The sequence below is a fragment of the Amphiura filiformis genome, chromosome 10, assembly GCF_039555335.1.
Source record: "Amphiura filiformis chromosome 10, Afil_fr2py, whole genome shotgun sequence".
In the NCBI taxonomy this organism is placed as follows: domain Eukaryota; kingdom Metazoa; phylum Echinodermata; class Ophiuroidea; order Amphilepidida; family Amphiuridae; genus Amphiura; species Amphiura filiformis.
The window spans coordinates 64,430,648-64,447,758 of NC_092637.1; the positions used below are offsets into that span (position 1 = coordinate 64,430,648).

Sequence of the window (17,111 nt, forward strand, 5' to 3'; positions counted from 1 at the left end):
GAGCAGTGTAATGCACATAATCATGCATAACTCGCAAACACAAAATTGGTATCAACTGAAATTTTGGGAATAAGCTTTTTTCGTCGATATCTACTGATCTAGGATCACAAAATACTCCTTTAAAGCCTTAATGTACAATCTTATAATATGAAATTGGTTAATTTTTTTCAAACCTGATTTTTTTGCATATTTTTTGCATACATGTCCCAACTTGCACCTAAATGGAATCAGCTAAATTTGTTGTCTTTGTAGGTCAACAGAGCAAAGTTCAACATATTATCATAATTAAAAAAATTATGATAATATGTCCTCGGAGCGAGGGGGTCACTAATATACAGGGGGTCCCAAATATGGGGGGGTCATAAATATTTGGTTAGAAAAATAGGGGGTCATAAAATTCTTGATTCATGACCAAAGTGTAGGGAGTCACAAGATGACCACAGATATATATTTTTGTTGCCGAAATGGGGGGGGGAGGTCGCAATTGTAGTGACGCCTAACTTTATGAATATTTGGGATCCCCCTTCCGTGAAAATGATAGCCCTTATTTTGGCCTAAGGTACCATGGGGTCAATTCCCATGATAATACAATACAATGGCCCAACAAGTGATAGGTATAGTCTGATCAGTCTATTTTAAAAGTTTTGGCCCAAAACTACTAATTACTCACAATTGATATTTGCCCTCCGTAGTAATCTCTGGTACATTGTTATGATAAATCAAATGTTCTGAACAGTTACCTATTGCCTTGTATGTCAAATGGGAACTGTAATTGGCAAGTGCCTCCAGGGGGATGCTTGTGGATTTGTGGTTGGGCAATCATTCACAACAGGATTATTATCACCTCTATGTGTGTTTAGCCAGGAAAATTCCTGGTTTAGCTAGCCTGATCAGCCTATATGGCCTATGGTTTCTCATGTGACTTTTAAATTGTGCACAGCATTTCTGACAATATTCATACTGGTTTTTCTTTAGTGTTGAGTTCTGATGTGTTTGTTGAGACTAGTATTGCGTGTAAAACCTTTCTTGCAATACTCACACTGATAGGGTGTCTCTTTGGTGTGAGTTCTGACGTGACCTTTAAGACTACTAGAGTGCCTAAAGCATTTCTGACAATACGTACACTGATAGGGTTTCTCTTTGGTATGAATTCTGATGTGTTCTTTAAGTATGCTACTATATGCAAAACATTTCTGACAATACTTGCACTGATGGGGTTTCTCTTTTGTATGAGTTCTGATGTGACTTTTAAGACTAAAAGATTGTGCAAAGCATTTCTGACAATACTCACACTTGTAGGGTTTCTCTTTGGTGTGAGTTCTGATGTGAACTTGAAGACTACTAGAGTGGCCAAAACATTTCTGACAATACTCGCACTGATGGGGTTTCTCTTTGGTATGAATTCTGATATGGGAATTTAAGTTACTAGATATCGCAAAGCATTTCTGACAATACTCACACTGATACGGTTTCTCTTCAGTGTGAGTTCTAATGTGTGTTTTAAGAACGCTTTTCCATGCAAAGCATTTCTGACAATAATCACACTGATGGGGTTTCTCTTTGGTGTGAGTTCTGAGGTGATTTTTAACACTATTAGATTGTGTGAAATGTTTCTGACAATACTCACACTGATAGCGTTTCTGTTTAGTGTGAATGTTAATATGTTTGCTAAGATTACCTCTGCTTGAAAAGCATTTATGACAAAACTCACACTGATAGATTTTTTTTGTCACCGTGAATTCTAATGATATGAGTTTTGAGACCACAGTCTTGTGCAAACGATTCTGGGCAAGTCTTGCACTGATAGGGTTTATCTTTACTGTTATCTTGTATGTGCTTGTTCAAACTTACCGAAGTTGTAAAACTTTTATGACACACCTCACACTTACAAAGTACCCTATTGATGGTGCCTACCATATTACCTATAGCAATATTACTACATTTATGCATTTTAAGCAGATGCTTTATTAGAGCACTGCTGCAACCAACATATGTGAAACAAAAAGTACACTGATATACATACACATGGCTCGCTGTGCATGATTTGATGTGGCTTGAAAGTGCATCAATATTTTCAACACTTTTCAAACAGTTTTCACATTGGTACGCAGGCATATTCTGGGTTTTCGAATGTCTTTGACGAACACCACCTTCTGCCCTGTTTCTCTGACGATCCACATATTTGTTGTTTCTATAAACACGTACATATTTCATCACATGTCTTCCAACATGGGTTTTCAATCTGTTCATAGAATGAATGTTGATTGTACAAAATTTACAACGGAACAATTTTATTAGTTTCACTTTCATTGTTCTTGAGCACTGTCAATGTGTCAATTCAAAACTAGTGTATACCTCAAATCCACAATAGCCCAGCAATATACAATGTATGTCCTCAAGTATTGACAATTCCTTATCTGCCGGTTCCTAGCTGCATTTATCCAACTGGTGCTTGGTATAGACAGTAGATCAAAATATCTGAAATAGAAATAAAACTTTATTGCAATCATGAATGTATCAGACAAAAATATCCACATGTGTCTCTATCTATTATTATCTTTACCCAGAGTAATGAGGCCGGGGAATGAGGTTTTCTTGTTTCAACAATCCGATAGTAGGATACGAAACGTAGGCTAAAAATGTCTAATGACGTCATTCATTCGCCATGTTTACATGAAAACATTAGCTGCTGCGAGGTCAGTGTCGTTCAATTCGTTACCTAAATTCCTTTCAGGATATTCTGATTTCACTTATTTATAATGTGTACGAACGTGCTCCATACAAACTCAAAAGTATGAATGCAAGGTGTTATTGCTGACCATAGAAACATTGTTGCAACGTCATTAAAAACAGGTATGTACTACAGACGTTCTTTCGCTGAAACGTGATACAGGCTAGTAAGGCAGTCTGTAGAAACACCACCGAAATGCTTTTGGGGAATTTTGCTAGCTGAATCTTTTTGATGAAAGTCAATCTTTGACAAGATGTAACTTTGCTACGGAAAGTGCTATGAAAACAAGGTTTTCAGTTTTGGCTTTCTTTACTCACTGGCTTTAATTTGACATATAAAATGATGCAGTTTGATGGCAAATTTGAATTCACCTGGCATACCTGGAAGTTTGCGACTTTTTTAGACCGTAAGGTACTTATTTCGAGGAGCATAACAAACACCAAATTGGTGTCGTATGACCTTTGACATGCATGCATTCTTTTGTCGAGAGTTGACATGGTCTTTCAATTTGTGCCGAGTGTCCTTGGCAGACTTGACTATGCTTCAATGGTCATGAAAGGATTCAATAGATAACCTCTGCCCCACTAATCCCCAGTTATTGTCTGAAATTGCTCCTCGGAAAATATATTATAAGAACTCAGTCCTCAAATGATAGTCATATATTAACGACCAAAAGATAAATGACTATCATTGAGGACTGAGTTCCGCAGTCTAGTATGTTAGGCCAATGAAAGTCAATTCCTTGTTTCCCGTTACACAATTTTTCATGACTGTGTAGGTGACCATTTCATTTTTCATTATTTCATACCATTTCATTATTGCATCTGTTACAGGTGTAAACCGATAACTACCCATGTGATAAATCACAGTTTGTAGTTTACAGATATATAGTTTACAACCACATGAAGGTGATTGTACAACTATTATCAAAAGTTTCACAATGTTTTTTACGGGATGAGATCAGAGCAGATCAAAAAGTGCGGGACAGAGAAGTGAGTAGGCATTCATTATTAATTCATTACCGTAACCATATGCACACTCCTACTGCAAAGAAAATCCCTGAAAATCAACAGAAAGAGATTTATGATATATTTAAAATCACAATTATTTGTTGGTATGTTAAAGTTTGTTAGAAATCAACATTTTATTCAAAATAATGAAATATTTGGCCAGCAATTGGTTTTGAGCGGAGTAGGGTAACGGGAAACAAGGAATCGACTTTCATTAGCCTAAAGTGCAATAGATATTACAGGAAGCTTAAAATTGGCAGGCAGTCCTAGAATTTATCCGCGTCTTCCAAAATTGTATAGATGTTCTCGGGGGGCTGAATTTTGACGTCGTCATTGGTTTTACACGTAAACACAAAAATGTCTCAAATTATTCCAAAACTGTACGTATGTTATTAAGCACTATTTTATCAGTCTAAATCCGTTGAGGTTCGCCAGTGAACCACATTGTAAGTACTGTTTTTTGAATGTTTTGTATGAATAACGCACGCTATGTTTATCATATATACCTAAAATTTCCTCCATTGTGTATCACGGTTAGCGTGGTGTAATGGTAACGGTTGTCGCCTGCGGTGCAAAGGGTCCCGAGATCGAGTCCCGCTCACTCCCGGCTATAATTTTTTTTTTCTTCACATTAATTTTGAATCCAAAAATATTTATTTTTATGTGAAAATTTATACATTCACTGAGAAATATATTTTGTGCCTTTTTTTTCATTGGGCGTCCAATGTCCAGGCAGTGTTGCCGTCATATTGTCTGTTTTGTTTACGATATTGGCTGTTGCCACAGTGAATAATGTAGTCCACCGTCGTCTGGATGTTCTGGACACGTCACACCGGAAGTGTGACGTGACCACACTGGACATTGCCTATAGAGTGCACTACACTAAATCCTTCCGCATTTGGTGTAACCCTTCATAGTTCCGGTAAAAAATAGCGCCTATGCGAAATATATCGGCGTCCCAAGGGAACCAAATTTGAGTGACTCTTGGTTGTTTTGATAAAACGATAGAATAGGAGCTCAACATTACAAATGTGACTCCTCGCCACAACTGAGCCCGGATGTCGCCAGTGCCACTATTGAGATATGCTCCATCGAACTTAACAATAAACAATAGGAAACAAAGGATTTATTGACTGTTTTATTGATTTTTCACTACTTAAATGTCAAGTACTATAGACATGATATAATCATTTTAAAGCTAATTTAAAGCAGAATATTTTGGTTGAATATCTCAAAAATGATGATTGGCGACTTCCGGGCTCAGTTGTGACGAGGAGTCACAAATCTGTTCAGAAAATGTTCCGAATCGAATGTACATGGGCAATAGGCCCTCGGAACAATATCATGGCCGGAACTGGTAAGGAGGCGAGAGTGTCGGCTGAAATTCGGGATGGCGCTGTTCAGGAGTTTGTATCTCTTAAGGGGGTACTACACCCATGTGGTAAATTTGTGACTATTTTTGCATTTTTCTCAAAAATAATTACACACTGGTAACAAAAGTTATGTATATTATTGGGGCAAGGAATCCAATTACTACACTGAAATTTCAGTGTCTCAAGACAAGCGGTTCAGTATATATGATAGGAAACGAGGTACATCCTAGCGGTACCTTATTTCTGATCATAAATAACAAACCCCTTGTCTTGGGTCACTCAAATTCCAGTGTAGTAATTGGATTCCTTGCCCCTATAATATACATAACTTTTGTTACCACTGTGTTATTAGTTTTTGAGGAAAATGCAAAAATAGACACAAATTTATTGAGGGGTGTAGTACCCCCTTAAGCTTGTCTCAACTTGTCCCAAAAAATCAAATTTAAATAAAAGTTTAATCTTTATTTAAGACGTTGATTCGATCAAAATATTAAAAATGTTGTTACATGGGGTAGAAAAACAAACTTACTTTCTTGTATTTTCCCGTGTATTTCAATGGGACGATTATTTAGTGGTGTGCGCCCTTCGAAGACTCATTTTTATAGGTTATGGACATGATTAATACCTGATTTTAAGTGCCAAAAGTTGACATTTTGTCTGAAACTGATGTCTTTGCAAAGAAAAAAAAAGATCTGTTTTCTATTTCCGTCTACAAATACGCGATTTCATTCTTAAACGCACGAGAAATTTGCTTCAAAACACAAGTTCCCGTCGAATTGACAATTTAAGACCGGGCTATTGAAATTGAGCTATTTTGGCCACAATATCATAGAAGTGGTCACTTTTGATTATCTCGGTGCAGAAAAAATGAAACATCTTTGGAATTATTTTGATGCAAAATGTAATTATAAGATCAAAACTCAATTATAACCGTTTTGAAAATAATCACTGAACCTTTAATTGGGTCTTAATAGACATTTAAAGTCAAAGCAAACTATATTACGGCCTAATGATGGAAAAATGACGGCATTTTTATTATATGACCAAATATTCAATTCCCAAGAGAGAAATTTATCAAACAATTCTATTAAATGATGGGGGTTCTTAATTTTAGATCTTGCAAAAATAATACACACAACTGGGAAATTTAACATTTTAGAGTGTCAAATTGATGTTCTATCTACCCATACCCCCCCCCAACTTTAGGCACATGCCTATTTGCGCGTCCTTATATTATGCATGATATAAGAGTGGGGGGGTGAAATGATCACATGTCGCTTTTCGGTCATGTTATATTCGTGATTGTTCATATTTTTAGTAAACAAAGTCTTAATGGGATTATAAATACAGTTTAACATGGTCAAAATGTTGCTCTGGCCCTTGAATGCCGAAAATTGCGAAAAGTATCATATTTTTCACCCAGTCCCAGCTTGTTTGGAGCCCTGTTTTATAACTTTAGAGCGACTAGCGATAAAAAGCAATTTCACTTTTTTAGGAAGTTGACCACTGATTCCAAAAATAACTAGACTTAGCTGTGGTCTAAGACCACGAACACAGCCGTGTTATGACCCTTTAATCACCTTTGACCCCAAAATATATGAAACCCCCATAGACATTTGCTAATGTCAATGCACGTGTCCACGTGGCATCACTTTGCTATGCTTTTTGTGGCAGAAGGGGCATTTTGAAGGTATATCGTTTTATACCGGAAGTGACCCCTTACCGACCTTTAACCCCAAATGTGTGTACACCATATAGACACTGTGTTATAACAATGCATGTGTGCAAGTGGCGTCACTGTCCTACGTAATTTGTGGAAGAAGCATTTTAAAGGTATTTCGTTTTATACCGGAAGTGACCCTTAATGACCTTTGACCCCAAATAAAATAATACTACATATAAACTGGGTAACCACAATTCATGTGTGAACATACGGTTACTGTCCTATGTTTTTCTTAGCAAATAAAATTTTTGAAGGTTTTTCATTTTATACCGGAAGTGACCCCTTAATGACCTTTGACCCCAAATCTGTGTACACCCCATAGACACTGGGTAATGACAATGCATGTGTGCAAGTGGCGTCACTGTCCTACAGAATCTGTGGAAGAAGATGCATTTTAAAGGTATTTTGTTTTATACCGGAAGTGACCCCTTAATGAGCTTTGACCCCAAATAAAAAAATACCACATATACATTGGGTGACTGCAGATCATATGTGAACATACCGTTACTGTGCTATGTTTTACTTAGCTAATAAAATTTTTGAAGGTTTTTCGTTTTATACCGGAAGTGACCCCTTAATGACCTTTGACCCCAAATCTGTGTACACAACATAGACACTGGATAATTACAATGCATGTGTGCAAGTGGCGTCACTGTCCTGCGTAATTTGTAGGAGAAGATGCATTTTGAGTTGAAATCACGTTTTTGACCCCTGTGACCCCTGCGTGACCTTTGACCCCACACGTTTCATGTGACATGTAGGGGCATGGTCAATGATCATTGTGACCAAGTTAGGTCAAAATCGATGTAAGCATGTGAGTGTTAGAGCAAATGTAATGGTTGACAGAAGAAAGAAGAACTAGACTTAGCTGTGGTCTAACCCACGAACACAGCCGTGTTGTGAACCTTTAATAGCTTTTAATGACCTTTGACCCCAAAATATATGAAAACCCCATATACATTGGCTAATGTCAATGTATGTGTGCACGTGGCATCACTTTGCCATGTTATTTGTGGCAGAAGGGGCATGTTGGTTACCAAATTTGTGTTTGTGGGCAGGGAAAGGAGATAAGTAGGGTCACGGGCATAGATGTTCGTGTTTTGTCGAACACAACTCTGCTGAAGCCACGTGGTTCAGCTATGCAAATGATGATATTCCTAAACAATTTGAAGCAGCAAGAGATTTGCGGATTCGTCCTCAGTGCCCAGGACACGCACGACTGTACTTTGTCAAATCAAGAGAAGACAAAGTAGGAGACTAAGACTCGTTTCTGACTAGTGCAATTTTTGTTGTAGATAGAAAGGGGTCCAGAACAGTGTACTTTGTCTGCAGAGAAGACAAAGTTGCCCCATTCTAACTTACGCACAAATTGCCCTACCCTGGGCATACGAGTCTTAACTAAGACTCAATTATAATTATTGGTTAGCATATAGTATATACAATAATTGCAAATAATTTATTATGATTCATCACAAATTATTTTAAGTAGGCTATACAGAGTGACATTAATACATTATTAAAAAATACACAGAATATTTTATTGATATTGCACAAAGTGAAGGTATATATATAATTTACAAAAAAGTGAATAAAAGCGACTATTCAATATTATTTGATATAATGATGTCATGTATAATAGGCTGGACAATGTGAAAGCATAAATAGAATTACAACATAATTATCGAGGTTTATATGTCACAGAAATACGCAGGCTTATAATCTTTATTGTACGTTGCATTTTCTAAAAGTAATACTAAGATAGAGGCATCTACGTGTACCAATTCTCTGAACCATTAACGAATTATGAAAATGCATTTTTTACACTTTGAATATGAACATGTTGAAAAATAGTTCAATGGAATGACGATGTTCGTTATATTATATAAGTTATAGTATGATGAAAATCGGTAATTGATTGACATGATTAATGTATGTTATTTTTGATAAATAAGGTATTGAAACTGTTGAAGACGAGTATAAAATATGCAGGAAAAACACAATATTTAAATAATCCGATTCATGAAACATTCACAGATCATTGTACAATTAAACAATGTTATATAGATATTAATTAACATCTGCTATGTCACAATTATTGCGTATAACAAAATACTTGGATTAACATAAAGATGTTTCACTGAGCTCAATTCTTTTTAAAAAGATATAAATTTAGATTCTCATGCAAGACATTACTAAGTGCATGGTTTATATTAATTTTGACATAAGTTAACAGTTATCCTGCTCTTAAACTTGCTTTTGCATATAATCAAACATTATTTTTACCTTTATTGTTTTGTTTCAGTACAAGGGAATCGTCTTTGTATGTAAATCTAAATGGTTTAACTGAAAAGAATTGCTAATACGTTATGGCAATAAATGTTGGCTGATGGTAGCTGTAATATGTTGTCATTACAGATGCTTGGTATTGCGTGGGCTTGGGCTTGACATAAATGTGATCTAGCAGAGTTCCTTTAGCGGTGGTAGAATTGGAGATGACCTGATGGTATTGTCTGAAAGCGGGTAAAATGGTTTCTTTGAACAAGTTGCGATTGAAATCTCCGACGAGTACTTTGTAATCTGTATCTAGTACTTCCATTTGGGCTGTGATATTGTTCATTTCTGTGCTAAACGTGCTTGTACTTGTTGCCATAGGCTTGTATATTGTCGCAACCAGCAAGTTTGTTTTTCCACTTGTTCTTATGGCAAGTATATCACATTCATTACTGAAAAGTGGTACTACTGTATAACGGATGCCGTTCTGAATATACATAGCGACACCTCTACCATTTCCAGAGTTAACTACTTCCAATGTGTATCCTTCAATTGAAACAGAGTCGAGGTTACTGTCGTCGGTAAGCCATGTTTCAGACAAACAGATCACATGGGCCTTTCTTATTTCTGGGTTCTTTTTGAGATCATCTATGTGTCGATGTAAACTCTGTATGTTGTGATGAGCGATTACAAAATTTGTGTTGTGGTCGATTTCTGTCAAAGGGTTTGCTTTGGAAAGATCACATGTAGGCATTTTGGCGACGTTTGCTTCGATATCTTCATTACAAAAGATGCGGGATTCATCATAATCCATCAAATACATTCCTTCAAGATGAGTGACTCGACTGAGTGCCACGTAAGCCATCGATTTTCTTAGACCTTTCATAGAAATCACTGCCTGATCTGTCGTTTGGCCCTGCACTTTATGAACAGTAACAGCCCATGCAAGTTTCAATGGCATCTGTTCTCTTGTCGTAGTGAATGTTCTACCTTTGACCTGGAACGATTCTTTACGTGGCTTTATTGGTACACATCCTGCATAGTGTGGTGGAATAAACTGGGTAGTTCGTGTTTTTGCTCCAACTCGATCACTGTCAAATTTGACATATACAACAATTGGCATATTTTGAGAATTGCAGAACTCGATTCCTTTCACTATGCCAGGAACTCCGTTACATAGTCCATCTGAAACATCTACATTTGCTATGAGCATAACTCGAGCATCTACTGCTAATTTCAGGTAAGATGCTAAAGAAGTATCATCTGCACGTGTTGTTCTATGTGGCGTTTCATGCACTTGGATAATTCGTCCACCTCTTTGGTCAACGTCATTAGCTTTAATGGTGAACATTTCAGTGTTCAGTGACGCAAGTTTTCTTTCATTGTGGCTATCGACATCTTTGTTAAGGTAAAACAAATGCAATGCATCAGGAGGCGTTGTTAGATTATTTTCCTCAACTCTTCGTGATTCGAGCAATTCTTTGTCTGTCTTTTGCAGTGGTTGCTTCTTTTTCCGTTCACGTAGCCGATTAAGCATTTGAGCAAAGATAGCATCATCTTTTTGGCGCATGATTTCTTTGAGCTCAACTATTTGAAAGAGTGGGTTCCATATATCTTTCAAAATTTCGTCGTGTGGAAAGCATAATGGTGTAGGTGGGCTAATTGGTGGCAATTGATAGAAATCTCCCACTGCTAGGATTGACACATTGCCAAAGTCAGTATATGTTCCTTTAATCTGCTGCAACCGTCCGAATATATATGTCAGCTGAGTTGTACTAACCATTGAAATTTCGTCTATAATTACTAATTGCAAATGCCGATATTTGACTCGTAAAGTGTTTAGTGATTCTTCACCAAGTGGTTTGTATTCTTTTTGAGATTTAGGATTAATTTTTAATCCGGAGCAGATTGTTTGACCACAAATATTGAATGCAGCTGTTCCAAGGTGAGCAAGTGACAAAACTGTCATATCTTCGGCGGATTCTGTCATGCGTGCAAATACTTTTTTTGCATAGTACTGAATGCATTTGATAACATGCGACTTTCCGGTTCCTGCACCTCCAGTAACAAACATTTGAAATGGGTCGACACTCTGATCTCTTGCTTTATCGTCACACCATTTTGAAACATGATTAAATACCTGACGTTGCTTTTCGTTCAGTTGGCGCATCATGTGTTGTGCTTGTTCTTCGGTTATTTCAGGATCGCATGTTTCAATCGCACATCTAGGTTGATCTGCCTGATGTATATTTTGTCGTGACTGCAGTTCAGGAACTTCAATTTCGGCAAATTCATCATCTGAATCTTGAACTAAATTGCGGTCTAATTGGTCATCCAGACGTTGTTGTTCACCTTGTGGATTGATTGCTGCCCATGCATCTTGAAGGTCTGCAACATGTTGAATCGCATCCCATGCTTCATCTAGTTGATCAGTTGCTGGTTCAAACTCTTGCATATTTTCTTTAACTATATCTTTGACTTGTGCTCTTTTGCCATTGATATTCACATTACCCTTCATATGATAATCTTCATATTTGGTAAAGGCATTTGGCTTGATTTGTTCATTTCTGTGTGGCAAATATAAGCGTAGCATGTTCATATGATAACGCTCACTATCTTTCTTAACTGATACTCTTGGGTAACGAATAACAGCTGGCTTTCCTCTTGTACGTTCTTTCATCTTGATGGAGCAATTTTGCAGTTCGATTGGTGTATTTCGTTGGCAAGATTTTGCTTGTTTCTCATTACTTGCTTCATCACCTACATCTTGTTCATTCTCTGATTCATCAGTTTGCTCAACATCTGTTTCGTTATCTGCTTCATTGTTTGTTTCGTCATTACGTACATCTTGTTCATTCTTGGGTTCAGTTTGCTCAATATCTACAGCATCTGTTTCGTTATCTTCTTCATTGTCTGTTTCGTCATCAATTAATTCATCTGGACTGGCATTGATATTATCTGATTTGCCTGATACTTGATAATGACTGGAGAAAAATTTAGCCATGCACATGTTATTATACTTTGAGGTTCTTGGTCTACCTATATACTTTTCAATTTGGGATGTTTTCCAAACTTGTTCAGATTTCCTGCGTTTGCTTGTACCTCTTTCAATGGCAATGATATTTTGTGTCCGTCCAAATCAGTTTGAACAAAGATGACCTTTCTGGTACTATTTCGTAGAGGCATGCTACAGATTAGGTAGATGGCGCCCATGACACTGATTTCTCTATGTTGCAAATAAACACTTCCAAGCTTTCTCAATTGCGAAACAGCATCATCATTTCCCAATTCCCTTGCTTCTCTTTGTGCATTTCTTAACAAATCACCCATTTCTCTTTCAGATTTGGTAATGTAGGAAAGCATGTACATGGCGGCACCAAATGGATCTAACACGAACTGTATGTCCATATTTCCATTCCAGCATCGAATCAAGTGTGGGTTGTAATTGTTGATCCATTGATCTTGGATACGTCGTTTCAGGTTTATTGTGTTTTTTCTTGTAACCAATGCTAAGTACTCTTCAAATTCAGATTGTGTAACTTGTGCGGTACGGAGTATTTGTTCAAAATCTGCGTCAGTGTTACCTTCGACAAGTTCCCAAATCTTCTTTAAAGTTTCCTTTGCCTTTGTCTCATCTTCTTTTCTATGTTCAAGAGCTTCTTGATATTCGAGATCTTCTTCATTTCCTTCTATCCCTTCAACTGGTCTGGAGATAAATGTTCTGTTGGATGGTGGTTTTGGAAAATTAAACCGACATACTTTTCCAGTTTTACGACATGATTTCGAATGACTTTTACTGTGTAGTTGCACATTCGTCACTAGTTCATGCAATTCTTCATCAGTCTCAGGGGGCAGTTCACAAGATATATACTTGTCAACAAACTCTGTAATATCTTCATCGGAATCTTCATCAAACTTCGGTGCATCTTTAATCCATACCATCATGTGAATGTGTGGCCAACCTCTTTGTTGGAACTCTGTCCTGTAGTAATAGTCCTCAACTTTACCAATTGGGTTAGCTGATGAGCACATTACATCTTTAATTAAAGTGTGCACTCTTCGTTCAAACATTCTGGCTGCTGCTGCAGGATTAGACATGATGATAGTACAGTGATCTTCCCATGTCATGTTCTTATGTTGCTCTTCAGTCATTGGTGGTTTGCCTTGTGATATTAGGATACCATTGGTTATTTCGATCCAGCGTCTGTCTGCAGCACTAAATGACATGAAAAATGTTGGGATTCCTAATTGACGTATCATTGCAAACAGATCTCGCTTTGATCTTTCCCAATAAGCAGGTGTTCCTCTTATTTGTGTCAGGAATCTATATCCTTCGTCCCTTTTGATTAGGTTTTTACTTGTTCCTTGTCTCGCAACATAGATGCAGTTATCTTTCTACCTCCTGCTGTCTTCGTGTTACCTACTCTAATTGCGATAGAAATACCGGAGTGAATTTGGTGAACCTCTGTTGCATACAAAGCAAAAAATATGTATTCCGGATTCCTGACAAATCTGTTGTCCATTGAAAATAAGCGAGCATTAAAGTATCGTGAAGGTGATATCTTTTTCTCTCTCTTTTCCATGTAGGTGTTTTTGCCATCAGGAAATTCAGTTGGAAAATTCTTTGATTCCATTTCCAAAACCTTTTCAGGTATATTTCCTTCGCCAGGAGCAAGACACATTATTGATTCATCATGTTTGTCTGCAACATATTGAGCAAAATCTACTGGATGTAGAAAGGAAAAAAGTGGTGCTGAGGTATTTGTAACATAGTCAGTTTCCGCTTCTACATTATTTTCTGATGCATCTGGAGGGTTATATTCGGAAGGCTCATCTATCATCATACGATCCAGATCAGAATTGTCTTTAGTAGCTTGGCTATCTTTATTTGCAATATTTGCAATATCATCTTTGTGTTGATCTTCAACATTACTCATATTGTCACTGGCCAGATGACTGGAACATTCTGATTCATTTTGGTTGACATCGGTAGACCCAATGTTTGTTGTTTCACTCACAGATATATATGTATCGACTTCAATGGCTAGTGGTTGAATGACAAACGTTTTGTATCTTAGATGCAATTCCTCAGACAAGAGAAGCAGATAGTCGTGAAGGTTTTCAAAGTTTTCAAAATACAATGCAACTGCAGTTCCTTCTGATGTTGGAAAACCGAATTCATCTCGTGAATGAGAATCAAAAAATACATATTGTCCTGATGTAATGTCCTTATAAATCGCCATCATGTAAGGTTCAAATATCAAAATGTTAAAATTTGATACATGGAATGCGTCCTGTAATTCAACATCAAGTGGTCTTAACGCACTGTCTGGAGTGGCGTCTAATCTTCCACATCTTTGAATCAGATATCGAATCGGGAAAGATGAATTGCCAAAGGTACAAGTCGTCGGCAATTGTTCACTATCTAGATACTTGCTACGATCGAGTTGGCCATTTGCATTTAGTTCCTGAGATGTTGTCTTGTACAATTCATCGCCATATATCAGAATTTGGTCTAAATCATCGGATGTCAATTTGTGGGAAATACTCGGTATATAGCATAACATTACTAATGCATTACAAGAACATTGTACAGCTCTTGATTCTTCGCTGAATTGGACATCTCCTTGATGAAAATTTGCGAAAATTCTGTTTGCATAGGTTAATCTAATGGCCAGATCATCATCATGGAAGTCATTCATTAATTCATTCTCATTAATAACGTGGTCATCGTAACATTCACTAGAACTTCCGTCATAGTCGGTACTTTGTATGAATGACTCATCATCGTTCTTCGATGTTTCATGGAAAAGTTCATCAGAAGCATTTGTGTGGGGACTTGATTCCGACATTGTTTTTTCCAACGCATCGTTTTGTGCCTGGTGTTCTTCATTGCGAAGTAACTGATCGTCTAACATAGTGTCAAACTCGTCGAAATTTATATCTATACTTTCATACTCTGGATTGTTTCGTTTTAACCAGACAAGAGCCTGCCTTACTTTTGTTGGATTTACGTCCTGACACATGTGATGTCCTTTGTACTCTAATTTCTTTTTCAGTTTGACTCTGATCAGACTTTGTTCCGTTGGTAGTCTTGGTAAACATCGAGCAGTATTATCGACATTAGCTTTGACGCATACAACCTGTCCATTGATTCCTTTTTGAGCACCCTTTATAAGTGAAATCATCTTCATGAATAGTATGGCAGGCGAAATGAGATGTCTTTCCAGCATATTTAACTGAGACAGTTCAGGTGGCTGCTCATGTAAGCTAAGCTTATTTACTGTTGCTAATCTAGGAACAGAATTTGATAGCATATTTCTATGACAGGCTTCACAGATCCATTTGTTTTGGTTATCATTATCTGTTGTAAGAGGTAATTCTGCAATTGCAACATTTGCTGGTATACTCTTGAGTAGGATGCGTTCATTATATTTGTCTCGATATAATGTTCTAACCTGTTGCTTGAAAAGGATTCGCTGGCATATTTGACATATGTATATCAGTTGTTGGTCTTCTTTGCACGATCTTTTGAAATTTGCAATAACAGTATCGATATCTGATGACTTCTTTAATCTATTAGACTGAACACGTTGTCGCTTTATGTTGGCCTTTTCAGGGTCTTCATACTGAAGTCGAGACTGAAGTCGTGCTTGTTGTCGTTTTATGTCAGCCTTTTCAGGGTCTTCATACTGAAGTCGAGACTGAAGTCGTGCTTGTTGTCGTTTTATGTCAGCCTTTTCAGGGTCTTCATACTGAAGTCGAGACTGAAGTCGTGCTTGTTGTCGTTTTATGTCAACCTTTTCAGGGTCTTCATACTGAAGTCGTGCTTGTTGTCGTTTTATGTCAGCCTTTTCAGGGTCTTCATACTGAAGTCGAGACTGAAGTCGTGCTTGTTGTCGTTTTATGTCAGCCTTTTCAGGGTCTTCATACTGAAGTCGTGCTTGTTGTCGTTTTATGTTGGCCTTTTCAGGGTCTTCATACTGAAGTCGAGATTGGAGTTGTGCTTTTTGTCGTTTTCTTTCGGCGTATTCAGGTGATGAGTACTGATCCTTTGATCTTTTCCTTTTTTGTGCACGAATTTCATTTTGTACTTCTATTGGTTGATTTTGTAACCATTTTTGATGTTTTGTTAGTTTTTGTCTTGGTTTGGGCAAACTGGAACTATCGTGGCTACTTGTACATGGTTTGATATTTTGTTCAGTCCATGTCGAACATCCTGGTTCATTTTCCACGCCAACTTTAACAGTCTTGGTATCTCTAATGTAGGTTTCAGTCACAGATATATCGATTTTTATGGATAATGGTTGAATGACAAACGTTTTGTATCTTAGATTCAATTTCTCAGCCAATAACACCAGGAATTGGTGAAGGTTTTCAAAGTTTTCAAAATACAATGCCACAGCAGTTCCTTCTGATGTTGGAAAACCGAATTCATCTCGAGAATGAGAATCAAAAAATACATATTGTCCTGATGTAATGTCCTTATAAATCGCCATCATGTAAGGTTCAAATATCAAAATGTTAAAATTTGATACATGGAATGCGTCCTGTAATTCAACATCAAGTGGTCCTAACGCACTGTCTGGAGTAGCGTCTAATCTTCCACATCTTTGAACCAGATATTGAATCGGGAAAGATGACTTGCCAAAGGTACAAATCGTCGGCAATTGTTCACTATCTAGATACTTGTTACGATCAAGTTGGCCATTTGCATTTAGTTCCCGAGATGTAATCTTGTACAATTCATCGCCATATATCAGAATTTGGTCTAAATCATCGGATGTCAATTTGTGGGAAATAATCGGTATGTAGCATAACATTACTAATGCATTACATGAACATTGTACAGCTCTTGATTCTTCGCTGAATTGGACATCTCCTTGATTAAAGGTTGCCAAAACTCTGTTTGTATAGGTTAATCTAATGCCACCAGTAGGCTTCGTTACATCCGATTTTTTGTCAATTGAGCTAACAGATTTGCTGCATTTGATTTTACTTTC

At 37.2% G+C, this 17,111-nt stretch overlaps 1 long non-coding RNA gene across 1 annotated transcript in view; it reads right to left on the reverse strand.

Annotated features, from left to right (window-relative positions):
- Positions 1 to 17,111, reverse strand: part of LOC140163167 (uncharacterized) — a 66,968-nt gene that overhangs the window by 11,119 nt on the left and 38,738 nt on the right. Inside the window, exon 2 of the long non-coding RNA XR_011860413.1 lies at positions 2,356 to 2,478. This is a non-coding gene — a long non-coding RNA (uncharacterized lncRNA). The remainder of the gene's footprint in view (positions 1 to 2,355; positions 2,479 to 17,111) is intronic.